Below are 19,918 nucleotides of genomic sequence, written 5' to 3' on the forward strand. Positions count from 1 at the left end.
TATTCAGTGGAGAGCAAAAAGGGAAGCAAGAGAGGCAGGGATGACTAGGAATTTCATAGAAATATTGTGTTTAGAGGATATCTTTGTACTGAACAGAGGGCATGTGTTCAAAGAATGCTGCACTGAGTGCAGCAGGTTCACCTCAGAACCAGTATCTATTCTATGGTCTTATTTCCTCACACCTAAACTATTGCAATAGCTTTTTCAAATGGCCCACCACATCCCTCACAAGTCTCTCTCCTCTCTAACCCACTCATTCAGATACCAAGGTGATTTTTCTAAAGTATATTTATTCTCTACATCCTACCTATGCTGGTCTATTTGAAGTTCATTAACAATATAATTAAATCTCCCATCTTTGTGTCTTGACACTGGATGTCCCTTATGACTGGAAAGCTGTTCTGCTCACTTTTGCTTCTAATTTTCAGTCCAGCATTCTCTGAACACATGTGCTTTAAGTTTCAACTGAAGTCCCATTTTCTGCAAGAAATTTTCCATGTCTCTTCAGTGATCAGCACGTTCCCTCTGAGGTTGCTGTCCATTTTTCCTTTATACATCTTGTCTGTGGAGAAGGAAATGGCAAATTACTTCAGTATCTCTGAAAAGAAAATGCCAAATGGGGAAACAAATAACTGGAAACAATTGAAAACACCAATAACAACTGAACAACAACAAGCATCAATTTATTTATAAGCAGTCTTCCCCATTAGATTGTAATCTAGTTGAGGGCAGGTATTATATTGTTTTTCATCATTCTCAATGTTTGGCACAGTACCTGGGATATTAGGAATTCTTAATAAATTCCTGTTGACTGACTGTGAAGACCAAGCATACTAGAAGACTACTTCTTTAGGAACTAAGAGAGTTCTAGAAATGTTTTTCACTCCAACCTATCCCTACTTTTTTCAGTTGTTTATATACATGCACACATGCACATATATATATATATATATATATATATATACATATATATGTATATATATATATATATATATATATATATATATAACACATACATATTTACATACATACATACATATTCCAAAGAGGATCAACTAGGTGGAAAGTGAATGAAGCTTGCTGAGACTGGAGTTGGAAGACCTGAGTTCAAATCGAGCTACAGACACTTCTAGCTGTGTCAGACACATCTAGCCCTATTTACCTCAGTTCTTCATCTGTAAAATGAACTGGAGAAAGAAATGGTAAAACTCTCTAATATCTTTGTCAAGAAAATCCAAATGAGATTACAAAGAGTTATACAATTAAAATGACTAAACCACAAAAACATAATCTGAAGGATTTATCAAGCTATTTACTCAACATCTGAATTTTTAAAAAACAAGAGAAAAGTACTTCTGCTATAACTTTATTCAAAAGTTTGCATATTGAAAACTAGGGAATAGGGCATCAAAATTTTCACAATGATTGGAATACTAGATAGGGCACAGGCCCTGAAAAGTAAAGAAGCCTTAATTCATTTAGGGAAACAAGTTCATTCTTATTATATGCCTGAGATCTCTCAATTCTAGATCACCAACTATGGTGTCAGTATCTTAAACTTAAAGCACATGTGTTCAGAGAATGCTGGACTGAAAATTAGAAGCAAAAGTGAGCAGAACAGCTTTCCAGTCATAAGGGACATCCAATATGTTGATTGATTTAACATCATAAATTATTAAATCAATCAACAAATATTTTAAAGTTCTTACTAAGTTCTAGGCTTTGTGCTAAGCCTTAGGGAAACAAAACAAATGGCTTTTAGACTCTTCCCTCAAAGAGTCTCTATTTCTCTCTATTGAGAGAGAGAAAAAAAGTTACATAGGAGTATATAGGATACATTAAGGTTAGATGTTAGACAACCTTAGAAAAAAAGATATCATAATAACCTTATCATCTAAGGGGGAAAACTAAGGCATCTTACAAAAGATGTTATCTGGTTCATGAAGGAAGCCAGGAATTCTATGACAAGCAATAAGAAGGAACTGTAGAGATAAAATTTCTCTTACATGGTCCTATCTTTGTCAGCTTTCACCAAATTAAACTCCTTTAGTCTTTTTTATTCCTATTGAAGTAGTTATGCATAGTTGAATGAGTGAGAGTAGATAGATAGCTAGAAAAAAAGCATTTTAAGCATTTTTTATTGTGCCAACTATTGTACTAAGTGCTAGGGATATAAATGCATGTAAGCAAAATAGTACCTGCCCTCAAAGAACATTACTTTTAATAGGGATAGACATGGTATTTTGGGTGTTGTTGTCAAACAGGAGTCTTTGAGAGGAAAAGTCAGACATGGCCCAATACAGAATTTTTTTTTGCTTTACTATACATTTTTGTAATAAGTTTTTTGCATTGTTGTGTTAATTTTTGCTCTCTCAAGGGAAATGGGAGGAGATGGAAGTGGGAAGGAGATAATGTAAACCTAAAAATTAAATAAAATTGAATTTTAAAAAAGATGGAAAAGTCAAAGAGAATAATGAGTAATCAGGCAGTTAATGTGTCCTTACATGGAATGGTAGTATTCATCTGATTACTATTTTCAGAGATAAGAATTGGAAAGTTGAGAATAGGAATGCATGAGAGCGAGACAGGGAATACTGTAATGGGTTTGGGCCTGGGTAAGATAAGGTAATGCTCATCAATCAGAACCCAGAGTGGAAGATGGGGGATCTGAAGGTGGAGGCTAGAGGACAGGTGGTTTGCTATGGAACCAATTAAGAAGTTACTTCAAAGGCTTATACTTGTCTTCAATAAGTAAGCTGTGATATATGCAGATTCCAAAGTATTGGCCTTACCTCCTTTCCCTTATAATCAAGAATTTTGCACCCGAATCATTGATTTCTAAGTTAAGTCCACTAATAAGCTGACTCTGCTGCTCTGAACTGATGACATTGCTTTTAGGCTCATGTTAGGGCCATTGCTCAGTTTGAAAGAAACCCAGAATACTGTATCCCTTTACCCTAACTAATAAATGTCCCTAGTGATAATCCTGAGAAGGGGATGTGTCCAAAAAATTTTGAGGCAAAATGTTTACCTGGAGCTGGGTCTACTCTGTTCTGCAAAATCATTCAGGCAAACAACAATCAACCAACCAACCAAACTATAATTAACATGAAATATGGCTTAGAAATAGCACATAGCTAGCTTTGTTTGATGATACCTATATGAAGAATCCTCCCTTCACTAAATGCCCAGAGTAGGAATAATTTTATTTATAAACCCTTAAAATGAATGTCTAAGGTTGAGACATATGTAAAGTATAAGCATATTTTTTGGGAAAGATACACTTTCTTCTTAAGAGCATATTCATCAGCCTTTGAATAGTCTGATGAAATGAAGTTATGAATAGACAATAGCATGATTGGAATGTTTGGTCTCTCACCACTTCTCAAAGTCTTCTGCAAAAAGGATGAAAGCTTTCCAACTAGAAGGTCATCTTGTCCAGGGGTTTGTAACCTGGGATTTGTACCCCTAAAGTTTCTATGGATAGATTGCAGAAGGTCCATGAATGTAAAAATATATGCATACATATATGTGTATATGTATGTAAATATATACACACATATACATCTATATCTTAAATATCTTAAAAATATATTGAAATATATTTGTTTTATAATAATGGCTTTCCTTTGTAACCTTGAATATTTTATTTTATGTATTTAAGAGCATTATTCTAAGAAGAAATCCTTAGACTCCATTAATTGCCAAGGGAGTCCATAAATCACCAAAAAAGTATTTAGAATCTCTAATCCCAATATTTCATTTTACTAATCAGGAAATTTAAAACATTAGGAATAAATTTATTTACTCATTGCCACATGGACCATAATTTAGACTTAGTTCCTTTGACTTCAAACAATAAATTAGAATTAGACAATAAGTGAGGATTAAATAACAGAATACTGCTTGTATCTAATAGGAAGAGGAGATAGAAGGCAGAGGAAGGCATTCATGGAAATGAAAGAAGCAAATCACCCAAGAAATAAGAAGAGGTAGCCCTAGAAAATGTAGGAACATCCACCATCCAAGAAAGATGCTCCCCTTAAACAATCATCAGATAACTACTAACTGAATGCCTACTGTGTACCTACAATGTAACAGCAGCACAAAGTCTACTAGCATAAAAATCATCATCCTTGCCCCAGAGAACTTACTTTCTAACTGAGGACAAGAGATTTATATATGTGGAATGAGGAGTATGACAGTTATGTTATGAGGTACAGAAGGAAATGTTTTATGACTATTGTAATTCGATTTTTTAGTGGAGGTAACTATAATATTAAGGAAATTAATAAAGCAAGACTTGCATGATGCTGATAATCTCAGGAAAGGAATTAGGAAAAGGGATATAGAGATTGGGGAAGAATGAATGGAATTGAGACTATAGCTGGAACTTCATCTGAGTCTTCTAGGACAAATAAATAAAATTTACACAGGCTATATATAGGAGAGTAGGAGGTAAGCTCCTTTAAGGAAGGCAGTCTCTCAGGAAGAAATCTCTCTTAGATTTTGCCTTGTGGCAAAGTGAATAGAGTCTGAGCCTAGACTGAAAGACTCATTTTCCTGAGTTCAGCTTTGACCCCAGACCCTTCCTAGCTGTGTGACTCTTGCCAAGTCACTTCAACTTGTTTGCCTCAATTACTTCATCTGTAACATGAACTGAAGAAGAAAATGGCAAACTATTCCAATATTTTTGCCAAGAAACTCCTAAATAGGTTCATAGATGGTCCAATACAACTGAAACAATTCAATAACAATACAGTATATATCATATATTTAATAGGTTATCATTGAATTGAATTGAAAGGATTGTAGATAGGGGATAAATAAGAGTAAAATTACAAAGGTGAGAATGAGCATGACTGCCTCTTTTCTTAGGTAGGCACAAGATTCATGTGGAGGAAGAAGTCCTAGGGGACAAAACAAGAATGTAAGACTGATGAGGAGAAAGCAGAAAAATAGGAACCTAGAGCAATGATTTATTTCTTTATTCCTCTAAAACAGAAAAACCATAGCATATTGACCTAGTACTCACTTTGCTGGATTTTCATGGAGGGCAGCCTATTTGCTTCTGGAAAGGTTTTAGAACATATTATTAAAAGGTATTTTGTGAGCACTGAGAAAAGAAAACAGCGTTCAATAAAAAGTAGATGGTTTCATCAAAAACAGGCAATGTCAGACTAATAGAATTTTTTTTTCTAATTTGCATATGGCTTGGTGGATTAGCTCAGATACACTTGGACTTTGCAAAGAATTAGATGAAGTCTTCATTTTAGTTGTATGAACAAATTGAAGAATTATCGAAAAGATAACTATAATAATTGTATTTAGAACTGTTGAAAAATATCTGAACCCTTAGAATAGTCATTTAATAAAATGATTTTGATGTAAAAGATGTGACCTATCAATTTGTCTTTAGACCTAGATTATAGATTAATGAATGAAGCCATACTGAACATGTTTATCAAACTTGCCAAGTTGGGAGATAGCATTCACTAATGAGATGAGACCCCAAAAGATTTTGACAGATTAGAAAATGAACATAATCTACTAGGTGAAATATAATAGATGATAAATGTAAAATCCTACATTCGGTACAAAAAAAGAGAAGCTTTATGATTATAGGGTCAAGTGGTTTGTGACTAGGCAGAAATTCATGTGATAAACATCTTGAGTTTTTAGTGGACTGCAAGCCCAATTAGTCAATAGAATGCCATAAGGGCCAAAAAAACTTATTTGACCCTATATATGGAAAATTGTGTTCAGTTTTCAGTATCACAGTTTAGGTAAAATTGAATTTAGGTAGGACTCTGAAACTCTAGAACACTTCTAGACAAGGGAGAACGATATGGTGACAGAACCTGAAATAATGCCACCCCAGACTTGCTTGAAGAAATTGGGGATGTTGGGATTCTAGAAGAAAAAGTTAAAAAAATACTTGATAGATTTATTCAAATATCAAATATCAAAATCATAAAAGAATTGATTAGATGTGATCTTCTTGTCTCAAGAGGCAAAAAAGGTGTAGTCAGTAGAAGTGGCAGAGAGACTATAAATGTAAAAGAAAGGTTTTCTAACAATGACTTGCACAGAATACTTCAGGATGTCACTTAATCTCAAAGTTGGAAGTATGCTCACAGGTCCTTCTGTGGCCTTTCCATTGTTGGACATCTTCAAATGGAGGTTGGACCTCACTCCTGGTATGCTGAGTCTGAACTTCCATATAAAATACTCTGAAAGTCAACAATTTGCTTTGGGATCTCATTTTAGATAGCTTGTAACTATTCATTTTACCAAGGTTTTCTATTAGGGTCAGGCTAACCAAGGGGAAAAAGAGAAGATACCATGATGAATTAGCCCTTGAGTAGTATCAAATGTCCTAACAATTTTAGGTGGCCTCAAATTAGCTTTCTTTTCTTAATCACATTGTGTCAGACTCAACGAAGCATTTCTACCTCACAAAACAACTTTGAAGCCCAGATGAGAGAAAAATATATCTCTTCTATCTTAAAAAAAACCCAACCACAAGACAATCATCTCTGCCCCTTGTCCCTACTGCCTTTGTTCCAGGTTACTTCTACTGAATTTCTTTTCCTACCCTTTTTTTCTTTCTACTATAAAGCAGTGATATTTTAGTCTCATAAGCATTTGAGTGCAAGCTAACTTCTTTCCAATTCCTAAAAATGGTTATGGTTATCCAGAAAAACTCTACATCCACCTAACAAATGTTTATATGCTAGTTTCTCTTCCATCTCCCATCAACACAGTTATTGATTCCCTCAAGCCAACTCATGTTATTACTTTCCCCTCAACTTCTTGCATTCTTGGAAATGTCTTTCCAGTATATTTTTTTTGGTATTTCAGCTCTTTAAAAACTTCTAAAGACAGGGTCAGTAATCTAAATCCCAAATTCTCCCAATAGGGAAGAGACTGGTCCCCACCCTCTCTCAGATTTCCAGTCATAACCCTGCTGCCATATTTCCTTTCCAACAACATTGGAGTTGAACTTTCTTCCATCCCATTTGATTATACATTTAGTCAGAGCCAAGAGCATTTCTTCCTTCCATACCATATTTTTTGATAATTACACAGCTCTTATGGGAGAATAGAGAATGTTCTGTGCTTGCCAATAGCAAATTTCACTGATCTTTCCTCATGAGTATGAGGAGTGTTTTCAATGTGGCTGCCATTGCAAACAAAAACCATCCTCAGAGTCTGTTCATCTCCCTCTTCTTATTCAGCCATGTCATTCAGTATTTTCTTGAATGATTCCCCTTCTAAAAATGGTCTGTCAGTTTTACAAGTGATTTATAAATACATCCTTGTATTTATAAGCAAGGCATTTCTTTCTCCTATTTTGAAAATTAGAAACTTGAAGATGATTTGTGTCATATTTTTCTTTTAATGCCATCTAACATATCATGAAATCACCAATTAGAAACTCAAAGAGGTATTTGGCAGAACAGCAGGAACCCCAGCCCACAGAATGTTTCTCAGATCCTTTGACATGGTAGACATGCAACTGTTGGGAAAGGAAGTCAGTCATTAGAGCCATTCCAAAGGAAATCTATGAAGTAGGAAAAGCTGATCCTTAGCCCATCTGCTTCATTATTTACAATTTTATCCTCATTTGATTGCATCTTCTTATTCCCTACCTTCTTCTAATCCTTCTTCTCCCCTACAATCATACATTTCCCTCATCAAAATGTGCTCTTTGGAAGACTCCAAAATGCATTATATTAATTAACTAGAAAACCATTTAAAAAGTGTTAACTCTTTATGGGGGAATATACACTTTAGACTTGTGATGCACTTGAAAAAAAATAAAAACAAAACTCTAGACTTTCTTGGAGTTAGAAGGTCTGGGTTTAAAATTCACTTGGACATACACTAGTTGCATGACCTGAACAAAATGAGAGGTAAGCTTGGATCACAGTGGTTATGGAGTTGATTTCAAGACCCTTATGGCACATATTAATTGTGAGAGCCTTGGCTAATGACTTCTCAGTGTTCTAAGTAATCTACTAAGATTTCTATAAATTTGGGAGAAGGTATCAATTTGCCCTAGCTGAGGGAATTTTCCATTCCAGGGATATAACAGATCTAAACCCTATCCCAGTGACCATACATATGTATGTATATATATATATATATATATATATATATATATATATATATATATATACATATATGTATATGTATATATATATATGCCATTTAATTTCTTTGAATTTTAATTTCATTTCTAAAAAAGAGAGAATCAGATAAGGTGATTTCCAAGAACCATTCTAGCTATAAATCTATGATCTTAATGAATGAACAAAGCTTTGCACTAAAGTAGGTATGGGAAACCTTTTTTTGGCCAAGGGTCATTTGGATATTAATAATATCATTTGCAGGCCATGAAAAATTATCAACTTAAAAATTAACCTGCTTATATTTGATCAAACAATTAATTCATCCCTAAAAAGTTCTTAGATTTATTGAATCTTGAGTCCCACCTGTGGTTGCTTTGGCAGCCCCTGACCAAATGATTCAATGGACCTTATACGGCCCTCAGGCTAGATGTTCACAGCCCTTGCACTAAAAGAGTAAAGCCATGATGATAGAATTTCAGGTATAAAACAATAGGTAGCAAGCAGGAACATGCTGGTAAATGATTAACAACCATTGACCCCCTAAAAAGAAGAATGTTGGACAGATTTTTAAATTTAATAGTATTAGTAACATTTTCCCTGTCACTTTGCTGTTGTTCAGTCATTTCATTCAAGCTGAACTCTTCATGATCCCACTTGAAGTTTCTCTTGGCCAAGAGACTGAGGTGATTTGCCATTCCTTCTCCAGTTCATTTTGTAGATGAAGAAACTAAGACAAATATTGATTTGCTTAGGGGCACACAGATAGTAAGTGTCTGAGACCAGATTTGAACTTACATCTTCCTGACTGCAGGCGGCCAGCTGCTCTCTCCACTGGCTAGTCCTATCACTCTCTTAATTCTAGACAATTAACCAAACAATGAATCAAACTCTTATTTGTAGTATTTGTTGATTTCAAAGGTACAAAAAAGTCCCAATGCAATTGTAACTTGTTTACCAGGGGCTGATAATGAGCTGACTCCAGCATGTCACTGCTAATAGTATAATTTTCTTTTGTGGAAGCTTTGTACAAGGCTAACCCAACCAACAATTCAGAGTAGAAGCATTTTAGAGTCTTTTGAGGCCACTACCAAGGACCAAATTATATAGACTATTAACAAAGGCTTTTCTTATCATTTAAGTACTTAAGCTATCTGAGATTTAAACTCAGGTCTATTGACTTCAAATCCATTCTTCTTGCCTCTGATTCTTTGGATGCTGAATCTCAACTTGGTTGACTCACATTTCCTTTGATCCAGACCTTCATTCCCATTTGAAGCTCTCTTGTTCTCTGGGTGCCAAATTCTCTGTTTCTGAAGCTGATTTAATAACCTGCCTCACATTTCTAACTGCTCACTGGATTTTAGCATCATAGATCCTAGATCTGTAAGAGACCCCAAAATCCAAGTTCTCCAACTCCCTCAAGAAAAAAAACGTGACTTGACTCTATAATCCAGAAACACTGCCCTCTTCACTGTTCCTTCTGCAAGATACTGCACCCCTTGACGCAGGACATTTTCACTGACATCTCCACCCCCCAACCTAGAATATTCCTCCTCATCTCTGTCTCTAGCTTTCCCTGGCTTCCTTCTAGTCTCAACTAAAATCAAACCTTCTCAGAAAGTCTTTTTCCATCCTCCTTAATTCTATTGCCTTCCTTCTATTATCTTCAATTTATCTTATATACAGTTTGTATAAAGTTCTCTCATGTTGTCCCCTCTTGTTTATATATAACATGTTTCTACAAAGCAGCTATGCGTTGCTGAAGAGTAGGAACTATCTTGCCTTTCTTTGTATCCCCAATGCTTAACAAAATGCACATGGTAGGTATTTAAGAAATGCTTGCTGCCTTCTTGTCTTACCAGAATGATAAACTTCAGAAGTAGAATGTGAAATCAGGTATTTTGACTTCAGGTTCAGCTAAATGGTGCAGTGGATAGAGTTCTGGACCTGATGTCGAAAGATTCCTCTTCCTGAGTTCAACTCTGGCTTCAGATACTTAATAGTTGTATGACCCTGGGCAAGTCACTTAAACCTCTGCCTCCATTCCTCCTCCATAAAAGGAACTGGAAAAGGAAATGGCAAAGCACTCCAGTACCTCTGCCAAGAAACTCTTAAATAGGGTCATGAACAGTCTGGCACAACTGAAACAACTGAACAGTGATTTCTGACTTCAGCTGAAGTGTTTAGTGATCATTTCTCTGTACCATCTTCCTCTCAGTATCAGTTGGTGCTGTAGTATAGTATATAGCATATATAGCCACATATCCCACCCCCATTGAATTATTTCAGTCTCAACAATCTAACAACTACAACTGCAACAATAAAAACAATAGCAATAGCAACAGCACTAATAAAAATTTCTACATGCTTTCACAGACATGTTTTGTATCTTTTTTTAATCATAATGTTTCCTTTTGTTTTTATATCATCACTCTTGTATATGCCTCCTTTTTCCATCTCTGAAACTTGAGGCTTTTCTCTAACAAAGAAGAATAAATGAAGATTTCAAACTGATTCAACAGTATATGCAGTGTTCTGCCTAGCAATTCCCCATTTTACAGATGAGAAGAGGGTGGTTCATTATCTGGTCTCAGGAGCTATTGGTGGTTTTTCATCCTTCTGGTTCTACTTCCTTTTAGCAATCTTGGCACTTTTTTTGAGTATATCATACCTTTGCTTTTTATTTTGCTATCTATTGGTTCATGCAACTCTTCCCATGTTTCTTAGAATTCCTCATTCCTTACTATCATTTCTCATTGTTTAGTATATATATATATATGACTTAGAACCATCATAATACAAACTTTGACAAAGGCTTGATGATATTCAAAGGATAGGGATCTTAAGAAGCAACACCTCCCTCTCCCCAGCTCTTAAGTGTCAATTCCAGTCATTCACTCTGCATTTTTTTGAGCAAAACCTTTGGGGAATCATTTTTCCCATTTAATCTCAAAGTTTTTATTCTAAACACTAGAATTAAATGATTTCCTCACCTTAGGATAAAATAGAGCTAAATTGCAACCAGAACATGAAAATTACAACATAGTGGTACTTTGGAATGAAGGAAATAAGGCAAACTGATTTATCATATTCAGAACATAGTGATATTCAGAACAACCCTGGGAGGTAGGTGCAATTATATTCTTCATTTTATAGTAGAGGAAAATGAGGCAGACAGAGGTTATGTGTCTTGCCCAAGGTCACATAACTAGTGTCTGAGAGCAGATTGGAAGTCATATCTTCCTGACTTTAAGCAAATTGCTCTATTCACTGCACTTATTTAACTAATTCATTAGATAAAATGTTAGATTTGGAGGGAAAAGATTTAGGTTAGAATTGTGGTTCTGCTGCTTACTTCTATAAATTTGGATAAATCAGATCTACAATCTAGGTCTTAGTGCCTTACCTTTGAAATGAGATAGTTAGAATAGATGACTCAGGTCATATATACATACATACATATATATATATATATATATATATATATATATATATATATATATGTATATATATGAATTCTATGATTCTATGATTCCCTGACTCCTCCTATTGTTTGTTGAATTGGTGGGAGATAAACAGAGAAGGAAGCCTAGAATGACCTAATTTTAAGAAAGTTCAAAGTTCAAAGTAAAATGTCTTAGACTGGCTTCTCTTGAGGGGACCCCATTGGTAAGAGAGACCAGAGTATATTCATTTTCAAGGATATGTCTGGGTATGTAGTAGACAGGCTAAGAGAAAGAGAACTATGGACTGAGTTTAGAGATCCCACTTCAGTCCAAAGCCTCTCTTTAAAAGCATCTGCCTTCTCTCAGGTTTCGGAAGGCAGTGTTGGGAGACATCTGTACAGCTGCAATATGTCACTGATGGAGAGGTCCTTCAACCCACATTCTTTTTGTGCTGAGTCATTCAGCAAATACAGTAGGTAATGTTTGCCACTGAAATCATGTTGGGTTAAAAAGCCAGTTCAATAGGAAAAAAATAATAAGCCACCCTACTTTAATGGGGGAGGCAACTCAGTAGTCTGGTCCAGGAACTATTCTATGCCAAGTGAGAAAGTCATGAGGTTTCTGGTAAAGAAGAACACGCTTGTTTGGATCGAATTAAGCTTATGTGAACTTTGAACAGCAGAATTAAATTTTTATTAATATTCATTGTTCTGCTTGGCTCTGGAAAGTTATGTGAACAAAGAGCTTTGCAAAGGATTGAAAAAAAAATCAGCAGATCTTATCTCGCTTTGGCTGGGATGAGAGGAAAATGATCTATTCATCTGTTTGTTCTACACCTCACAAAAGGAAAGTGGGCTTAGAATGCTACAGTTACTTACCTAAGGTCACCTAGCAAAGTGGGTTGAAGAGTTTGAGACAGAACCCTATAATGGTTTCTGATCTGACCCAGTCACAACTTGATCTATTGAAACATCCTGCCTTCAGCATTGATGATGTGTTCTTTGAACATGTGTTAAGTTCCATCTTCTTCTCGTTTGTTGGCTGGCAACTAAGGGGCAATGGAGACAATATTGTGATTAAAATATTCTCCACATTCTGAATTCTAATTATTCTCTTTTGGTCCATTCACAAGCCAATTTAAAATAAATAGGGAAATAAGGCATATCCCATAACCACCACTATTTTACAATTCCCCTAGAAAGAATAAATCAGTACAAATTGAAAGAATTCATTGTCATTTTATCTTGATCAACTAAAAAATATCCACAAGACTGAAAGCAAATATAAAATTCTATTATGATATCAGGCGAGAAAAAAACTATTAAAAGAATCTCAGGGAATAACATATTTAACACAAGAATTTATAACTCACATGATAGAACCTATCTACTATCCCTCTTGTTGTGGAGACTGAGGTTAAAGGAAGTTTTGAACTCAGGAGCTAGAGAAGGCCATGCCTAATGAGTATATACTCTAAGCTCACCATCAATATAAGTCCCCAGGATGAGTGGCATTATGTTGTCTGAGAAGGCACAAATTTGCCCAGGTTGGAAATGGAGCAGGTAAAATTTGTGCTGATCATAATAGGACTGAATTATGCTTGATGAGTTACAGATGAGAGAGGGATAGGGCAGGGGAGAGGGAGAGGGAGAGACAGAAACAGAAACAGACAGAGAGAAATAGAGGAATAAAGCAAAGAAGGAGGAGGAGAAGGCAAAGGAGGAGAAGGAGGAGAAGAAGAAGGAGGAGGAGGAGGAGGAGGAAAAGGAGAGAGAAGAAGAAGAAGGAGAAGAAGGGAAAGAAGGAGAAGGAGGAGGAAGAGAAGAAGAAGAAGAAAAAGAAGAAGAAGGAGGAGGAGGAGGAGAAGGAGAGAGAAGAAGAAGAAGGAGAAGAAGAAGAAGGAGAAGAAGGGAAAGAAGGAGAAGGAGGAGGAAGAGAAGGAGAAGAAGAAGAAAAAGAAGAAGAAGAAGAAGAAGAAGAAGAAGAAGAAGAAGAAGAAGGAGAAGGAGAAGAAGGAGGAGAAGAAGAAGGAGGAGGAGGAGGAGAAGAAGAGGAAAAAGAAGAAGAAGAAGAAGAAAGACAAAGGAAGGAAGAGAAAAGGAGAGGAAATAGGGATTATTTTATTTTGTATTTTTGTATCCACAGTGTCTGGTACAAAGCAGTCATTTAATAAATTCTTGTTGATTGATTGATTAAAAGTATGACAGAGAGAACTAGTTAAACAGAAAACTTCTTAGAAGAGGATGTAAAACAGAAACATGCAAACAATCTGAGCAGTCACTGAGCTGATTCTTTCTTTGGCTTTTGTTGCTGTTTAGCTATTTTTCAACTCTGTCTGATGTAGCCATAAAACTGTTTGTATGCACAGCTTCTTTTTTAGATATACAGCAATTCTCCTTTTAATACCATGCTCTAGAATTTTGGCAAGAACTAAGGTTCTGCTTATCAGTCTATAATTCATAAATTTCACTGTTTCCTTCTTTTAAAATTGGGACCTTTAACTCCCACTGTGCAGCTCTTTGCTCTTTCTCCATTCATTCATTCATTCATTCATTCATTCATTCATTCATTTGTTTACTTATTTTCAAAAATCATTTGGTGACTTGAACTCTTTGAGCCCACTAATATATTCTCTTAGCAATGTCTTAACAAAGTCTCACTTGTCTTGATTTTCACCTTCATTTCATATAGACAAAGGAGGAGGTAGAAGATATTCTGCTTTTTCTGGGACACTATAAGATCATCTACCCTAAGGAGTCTCATCCTATTTGATTTACTCTTTTAAAATTTTATTTATGTTATTCTGAACTTAAGAGGTAAAACAAGTACATATCCCTAATGGTAGAATAGGGGGAAAAGATGGTTGTATATGAAACAGCCAATGTACCTTGTACAATTTGCTATTCTTTTAAAATATATAATAATATTATCAGGTAATATTCCTTTTTTCTTCCCTCCCCCTTAGAGATTAAACACATACAGACACACACATGAAAAAAATTCTTTACATACTTCTGAATACAAATAGTGTCTTCCTTCACATATACTTTGCACATATAATTTGAGTGTTTAAGTCCAAAAAGCTTAGTCACTCAAAAATGGAAATCATAAATTTAGATCTTGAAAGGATCATGAAGGTCAATTTAATCCAACCTTGAAGGTCATTTAGTTCAACCTTATGAAGAACTGAAATGCAGTGACTTGATCAATTCCACAAATTGCTCTGCTTAAGTAGCAAATGGGGAATTAAAAAAAATTATCTGGGTGTTCCTATAGATCCTATGAAGGAAATGAATTATATCCTTGGGAATTTTGTGCTGTCTCTTTGGTTTCATATACTAACTCTGTGACCTTGGACATGTCACTTTAACCTTATTTGCCTCAATTTCCTCATCTGTAAAATGAGCTGGAGAAAGAAATGGCAAAACACTCCAGTATCTTTGCCAAGACAATCCTAAATAAGGTAAAGAATCAAACATGACTGAACAACAGCAAAATTAACAAGAAAAGGGAAAGTAAATGAGTGAAAAAAAGAGACATTAAATGAGGTCACACCTATGTACCTGGTTGCTAAGGTCATCTCTACCACTTTTAGATACGTGTCATTGAGTATCTTGTTTGTAAGGTACATAAAGGCTAATTAAGCTGAAAACTTAATTTACTATCTGGGACCATCTTGGTGGTCCTGTGAAAATCTGATTCACTGGTGAGGAGGCTTTTCATAAAAAATGTCTTCTAAGTGGAATAAAAGAAAAAAAATTCTTATCATAGCTCTCAATTATACATGCATACAAAATGTTCTCCTTTGTTGTTGACACATAAACCAATCCTTTACTGAAGTTTTTCTTGAATGTCCTTGGAAGTTACTCTGGGCATCACCGGAACACAAGCCCTGGCAGGTCCTAATAAGTTGTAAAGCCTTCAAGTACAGGCATTACAACTCATTGTAGTATCCTGTCATCCAAAACTAGCTTAGTGAAGTAATGATGTAGTGCAATAGAATAGGCATAAAAGGATCAAATTCTAGTTCTGCTATTGCCAGTATGACTTCAGAAAAATCTCTTTAGCTTTCTGGTCCCTCCCTGATTTTCCCATCGATAAAATGAGTGGATCAGATAAAATTCCAGCTCTAAATCTATCATTTTAAGTTCAGAGAGCTCATCATTAGTGTAGTTGTTACCACATTATAAAATTTTAATGGGCAGAGAAACTCCCAAAGATTATCTACTAAAGAGAGAAAGGATCATAGTGGGCATCAGTGGAGGAAATCTTTCCACTCATTGCATAATGATCCTTGAAAAAAGGAACTAAGGATTCATCAATAACACAAGGCAGTGTCCAAATTCCAACAATTCTACCCACTCTCCAGATCCCTAACAGATAAAAAGTGATTTATCCTTTCTTGATGGGTTTTTGCTCTACTTTTGGATCCTTCCTAGACTGCCTGCAGAGGTCACAAGTTAACATTGTAAAGATGACCAGAGACAAACCCCATGATCAATTAATCAATGCCAATTGTCCCAATTGAATCAGGGGATTATTTTTAACTCTCCAGAATGGATGTACCATTTATACTTACCTATATGCTTAGTATATAGGTCAGTATATGCTAAGTATAATGCCTGGTTATCAGCTTCTTCCTTTTTAGTGATTATCTCCTGAGTTGACAGGTTGGTCAGGGATTTCCCCCCCTTCCCCCCACCCCACAGACATATATATATATATATATATATATATATATATATATATATATATATATATATATATATATATTACTATATAAATGAAACTTTGGCCTATGACCTGCTCGTGGACAGCTATGCCATAGGAAAAGGTTTTAAATAACTTCTGAGTAAGACTAGTAGCTCTACTCAATTATCTAGAGGGATGAGAAGCAATTGAATTGGTAGCCTCTGAGAGTAGGCTAACAACAAAGCTATTTCAAAATTGTCTGAGTCACAGAATAGAGGACTTGAGAAAGAACAGTCACTGTAGCTATTTATGGATCTGAGAAAGTCAGTAAACTCCCATCTGTTTAGTGGGTTTCCTTGATTTTCTCTTTTCCAGAGGTCATATTGGTTTAATATTTGGAGAGGAAGAACTGGAGAGCAGAATGAAATTCAAATAACCAGCATTTGTAATAGCTGATATTCCTAAGAGGATTTTTGAACTTATCAGGTCTTCACACATCTCACCTGATGTTTATAATAGTCATATGAAGCAGAGCACGTTATGTCCATTCTACAGATAAGTAAACTGAGGCTCTAAGGAATCAGGTAAGTTACTTATGCTCATATAGTCACAAAGTGTCTGAGGCAGGCTTAGGTCTATGCTCAACGAAAGTCCAGTGTTTTGTTCTATTTTGTACTTTTTAAACCATTTTATCCAGTGCTTACCAGAGTGTCACACATAATAGGTACTTGATGAATGTTTATTGGCTGACTAACCAAAGGACTGTTTATGTGCTAACATTTCAACTTAAGTTCTGTAAATATTTATTAAATGGATTATATGTACACATTTTTATTACATACATAACACAATTTCTTTATCCATCCCCTTAATCAGTCAAACAGTGGGGGAGAAGAGAAAGTATATTCTAAGCACGGGAACCAGTTTATGCAAAGACATGGAGACAGGAGACTGAATGGCATACATGAGGGAAAGTAAAATGAAGAGTTCAACTGGTTCAAAGAGGTTGTGAAAGAGTCATGTATGATAAGCATAAAAAATAGCTTAGATCCAGGTTTTAAAGGTTTTTAAGTGCCAACTAGTAAAGTTGTTATCTGCTCCTAGAGGTAGTAAAGAACAAGTGAGGTTTACTGAACATAACAGTGATAGGGTCAGACTTGTGCTTAAGAAAAATCACTCTCCCGGCTTTCTCAGGGATGAAATAGATAAGAGAAACATGAGGTTGGGAAAGCAAATAGGAGACCATCTCAGTGGCCTAGAAGAGATGAGGGCATGGATCAGTATGGTGGTTCTCCTAGGAGTAGAGAGAAGTGAATGTTGTAATATTTTAGAAGAATTCCTAATTTTTTGGTAACCAGTTAGATCTGAGAGGTAGAAGAGGTTGAGAAGTCCAAGGAGACAATATTATTATTGAAGATTAGTAAACTTAGGAATGATAGTGATACATTCAATAGAAAAAAAAGAAAAAATCAGAAGAAAAATGAGCTAGATCAAAATAGAATGATTTTGTTTGCTCAGGTTAAATTTGAGAAAGTCATGAAACATCCAAATCAGAGAGAAGTATCACAAAATCCTAGAGAGGAAAAAAAATTCAAGAGGAAAAGATTGATCAACAGTGTCAAAAGCTGAAGAGAGATGAAGAAGGAAGATAGAGAAAAGACACATTGAATTTCACAATTAAGAAGTCCTTGGTAGCTTTAGGCAGAGCAATTTCAGATGCATAAAAAATTAATCTTATCTGCTTTCATGGATCTAATGATGCTGATGATTCTCAAATCTACTTATCTAGCTCCTGCCTCCCACTAATTGGTGGATTATGATTATAGGATAAAAAACACATTTTCTGAGATAAGCAATTTATCAATTAAAAACAAAACAACTGCACTTTCTAAAAGGGAAGTTTGCAGGATAAGTGAGAAGGAAATCATTTGTAAGTGAAATGATGCTTTAAAAAAAGCTAGAATCAACAATGCAACTCTCCAAACAACTAGAACTAATTCCCTTTTAGATGCAATAAGTTTGAGAGGAAGGTGATACATACAGGTTGATGTCTCTTATTGGTGTAGGACTGGAGTAACCTTTTATTTGTATTTACATGCTCAGTACTTAGTACAAACTTGACATATTTTATGTAAATTCTTTTAAGTAAATTCTTTTTCCTTAAAAAGAATAGAAAAAGTAACTAATGCTAAAAATATAGATTTGAGAGTTCATCTGCACACAGAAGGTTATTGAACCCATTGGAATTTATGAGATCACCAAAAGAAAGAACATAGAGGAAAAAAAGAAAATATGATAAACAGGAAAAAGGATAGATCCTTGGAGGGGATGCTTAAGTTTAGTGCACAGGAAGAAGATGATGATCTAAGAAAGAATGAGATGGAACAAACAGGAGGATGATCATGAGAGACACCTTACATCTGTAGTCACACCAGCACTGAGAATAGTATCTACTACCTCATTTACTGTCCTTTATAGTTGTAAAGTTCTTCAAATACATTACTCCATGTGTTTGGATCTTCACAATGGGAAGCAGGGGAAAGCAACAATTGGGGCTTTGAGGCACTGTAAGAACTGTAAGAACTGGTGCCAGTATGAAACAGAGTTAGCATTCTGGATTGAATGTCAGCAAGACCTGGTTTCAAAGAATGCTCTCTCTTTTCATCTCTGTCTCCTTAGCTTCCTTCAAATTTCAGATAATGTCTCACTTTTTACACTAAGCTTTTCCTAGTTCTCCTTAATCTTAGTGTTGGGGTTTTTCCCTGAGAATACATCTAATTTATCCTATTTACTTCTTCATGAATAGTTGTTCAGTGTGTGTGGATATTTTTTGTTTTGTTTTGTTTTGTTTTTCCTGAGACTCATCTTGTCTACTTTGTACATGGTTGTTTGTTGTATATAGAGTGTTCACTCTGCTGTGAGGACTTTATTGAGCCCTTTTCAAGGCTGCTCATTCATCTTTGGTGTCCACCTGTCACCCAACTGTTATAATCATTGTTCATTGACCACACTCTGGTGAAAACGTTTTGGCAGAGGGGCTAAACTAGGTTAAGGTTAACCAACATGCCTTAAACAACTGGGAATTAAATGGATATCTCTCCTAATCGTGTGAAAACTTCTCCTCAGGAGATGAGAATGCTTTGTTCAAGTAGCTACAAAGACAGCTACAACAGGCACTGTGGAGTGCTTAGAACTTGCTCAGACATCAAAGACAAAGATTATCCACTGTATCCTGGATCATCATCAAGTCATCTTGACATTCGTCCTGCCATTAGATTTTCAGTGACTGAAAGAGAGATAGATGATTTTTGACTCATTTGAATCCAATTCATTCTCAAATCAAGACATTACACTGAAATGTCATTGGTTATCTTTGAAAATTAAGAAAGAACAATATAGTTGTTTGCATGTTGTCTTCTCATTAGACTTCAAGCATTTAAAGAACAGGGACTAAAATTTGCCTTTTGTTGTATCTTTGATGCTTTAGCCTGGCAACAAATAAGGTATTTAAAATAAATATTAGTTGAGTGACTGAAAAAAATAGACCTTGTGGAAATCTTACTAAATTCCTACCACAGTAACTACTAATTATATCAGCTTTTAAATTTTGACCTTTTATAACTGTTTTTTACTTTAAGAAAA

At 35.3% G+C, this 19,918-nt stretch overlaps 1 long non-coding RNA gene across 2 annotated transcripts in view; it reads right to left on the reverse strand.

The window, feature by feature from the left end:
• Nucleotides 1-273: 273 nt before the first annotated feature.
• The window catches only part of LOC141520260 (uncharacterized), a 232,082-nt gene continuing 212,437 nt past the window's right edge, over nucleotides 274-19,918 (reverse strand). For both annotated transcript variants that reach the window (XR_012477572.1, XR_012477573.1), the window contains 2 exons: nucleotides 12,463-12,632; nucleotides 274-562 (listed from right to left, as the gene is read on the reverse strand). This is a non-coding gene — a long non-coding RNA (uncharacterized LOC141520260). The remainder of the gene's footprint in view (nucleotides 563-12,462; nucleotides 12,633-19,918) is intronic.

This window comes from Macrotis lagotis, chromosome 4, assembly GCF_037893015.1.
Source record: "Macrotis lagotis isolate mMagLag1 chromosome 4, bilby.v1.9.chrom.fasta, whole genome shotgun sequence".
In the NCBI taxonomy this organism is placed as follows: Eukaryota; Metazoa; Chordata; class Mammalia; order Peramelemorphia; family Peramelidae; genus Macrotis; species Macrotis lagotis.